Source organism: Theobroma cacao, chromosome 6 (genome assembly GCF_053813885.1).
Source record: "Theobroma cacao isolate CCN51 chromosome 6, ASM5381388v1, whole genome shotgun sequence".
NCBI classification, from domain to species: domain Eukaryota; kingdom Viridiplantae; phylum Streptophyta; class Magnoliopsida; order Malvales; family Malvaceae; genus Theobroma; species Theobroma cacao.
In genome coordinates, this window is record NC_142644.1 from 3,376,902 (window position 1) to 3,379,584 (window position 2,683).

Here is a 2,683-nt window from a genome sequence, read left to right on the forward strand (position 1 = left end):
TTCTTAATGCTCATTTCATCTCTTTTTCCAACTGTCAGAATTGTGTAAGGCATTTAGAAGATTAGGCGACCACGCCTTTTCCATGTCACATATATATCAAGCTAGCTACTATTTGTTATACTTTAGCACTTGGCACCTTGATTGTTTTAGCGCAACAGCTGGAGCATCCATTGCAGATTATAAAAAGAGAGAAGCAAATGGATAATATTATTTTAAGTAAAAGAGACAGAAAGAGATTAAGCATTGATTGATGCAAGCAGTTAAAAGAACAAGGTTATCATCATTGCTATTATATATATTGGAAGAAGGGAAAGGAAAGGAAACTAAAGCACAAAACCAAACTTTTTCTCTTTATCAAAAACATAAATTAGTTTAACAGAAAGGAAAAGATTAATGACGCACAAACAAACAAGAGTAATAATAATAATAAAACAACAGACGACGTCCTCAATAAGATGAATTCAAGGGAGTGAGAGAATCAAATGTTTCTCGAGATGGAGACTGATCATCACTCAGCCGGTACTGGTTTTAATGTGGAAAACTCGACTGCAACTATAGACAGAGCAAAATGCTTGTAGTGCCATCAACAACAAGAGCAAAATTGCAGCCATAAATGTAAGAAACTGCCAAGAACCAAACACATAAGACTTCATCATGTTTTTCGCTTTGATGTTCCATCGTCCATTGTGATACTTGTTAACTTCTTCAATTGCCTTGTCTAAGAAAGGCACTTTCGTCAGCCTGATGGACTTGCTCATCCCATTCCAAAGGTCGGCTGCTTCTTGGTCTCTCTTCAAGCGATTCAAAATAATTCCTTTTTCTCTAAGCAACTTCACATCTTCCTCAGTATCGATGATCCCGTTCATCAATTCTGTGTAACGTGTAAAAACCAGCGGCCCTGAGGCATTTGATGCTTCGTACGCCACCAAATTTCTCATGATTACCTCAGTATTCACATCTAAGCTAACAGTGGGGAGGTAAAATGTAACAGTCTTGACATCAAAAGTAATGGTCAAGAGGTTCCCTGTAGTAGGCAAGAAACGTACCCCAGAATTTGAAAGTTCAGAAACAGAAGGAATTGTGATTTCTTCTACTAGCGGTGGCTTGTCAGCGCCGGAACCCTCGCCTACTGATTTGTCGTCTTCTTTATTTTCTTCATTGGAGAAAAAGTATTCCACAGGTTGTTTCAAGATTGAAAATCCAGGAAGTTTAGAGATAATTATCCAAGGCAATTTAAATATGGCTTTGATAGGTTTTGATACCAGAAGTTTCTTGATCAGCTGGATTGGGCCTTTGTTTAGCTTCGACAGAAGTTTCCATACCTCAGAAAGGAGTTGTTGAACGTAACCTGGGTCCTCAGAGGATCCTTCTTTACCTTTCATGTCTTCATTTTGATCTTCAATCTCAGATATCTCAGATGTGGTTCTAGGTTGGAGTTTAGGCACGATCATGTCATACAAACAATCTAGCAAGTGAGATGTCTCTGAAACACGGATCTTCGGCAAAACCTTCATCATCTTGAATGGGGAAAGCTCTTTGCATACTCCAGTTAGCATTGACAGCAATAGATCATCAGCTGGTTCAAGGGATGCGGATTGAACTTCCAGCATCTTTCTCAACACAAATAGAGGAATTTGGTTCTCAAGCATCATTATATCCCTAAGAATCGCATTATGGGCAGATTTTCTACCAGCATAATCAACCAAATGTGCCATTCTCGAAGACACCCTGGTAAGTAACTTACCTTCTTTCATGGCATAGATTTGAAGAAACTCAAGCAAGAACGAGGCGTCGATTGCCATCATCCAAGCCAAAATTTCATTGCTGAAGTCTAGTAACTTATGGTAGCAAGCTCGGATCTTTGGCTCTAGCCTGGTCAGTTGCTCAACAAGATCATCGAACTGGAGATTATTGAGGAGGTTTTTCTGAGTTCTTTTTGCAGCAGCGATCTTATATCTCTCCATCTCATAGAGCTCCGGACGCCAGTAATGATAAGGGCCAATGGCAACCAGCTGTGGAGTGTATGAATCTGGATCACTTGACAGAAGGGTTTTGGGGACATTGAAAATGCTGACAGGAATTTCATTATCGTCCTCGAGCTCTGCTTCGAGTGTTCGACGGATGTTAATAACCCATCGACGCTCATCAAAGTTTGCATTGGAACTTGAAGACATGGTGTTTTGGACAGAAGACATCTAAGGTAATTAAGTTCCTGGCAGAATGAAAGATTGGATGAAGTGTGACAATTGGAAGGAGAATGTCCCTTTTAATTTAATGGTGCAAAAGCTAGCCGGTAAACACCACAATCATTAGTGTCGCACCAATTGTTGTTGTTCTTCTTCTCTTTCTTTTATTATTTCCTAGCTAAAGAATGGGAAACGCTTTCCTCATGCTCAAATATTTTAACACCAAGTTGCATTCATTTGCGTATGAATATACACAATTAGAAACTAAAATGGAATAGTGAGTGAGGAGTATCTTAATATATATATATATATATATCTATCTATCTATCGTTTTAAGTTTTCTGTTTACTCATCAAAGGAATCTCTTGGCAACCAATCTGCCTCAAAATATTCAATTCATGGTCCGATTCTTCACACAAAATTCACACTGTATGTATACGTACTGTATCACATCCAAAGTCTGTTAAATGCGTGTATTTTATGATAAAAATCAAATC

General features: G+C 38.5%; 1 pseudogene; it reads right to left on the reverse strand.

The window, feature by feature from the left end:
• Nucleotides 1–287: 287 nt before the first annotated feature.
• On the reverse strand, nt 288–2,401 carry LOC18595367 (putative UPF0481 protein At3g02645 pseudogene; annotated as a pseudogene).
• Between the last annotated feature and the right edge of the window lie 282 nt (nt 2,402–2,683).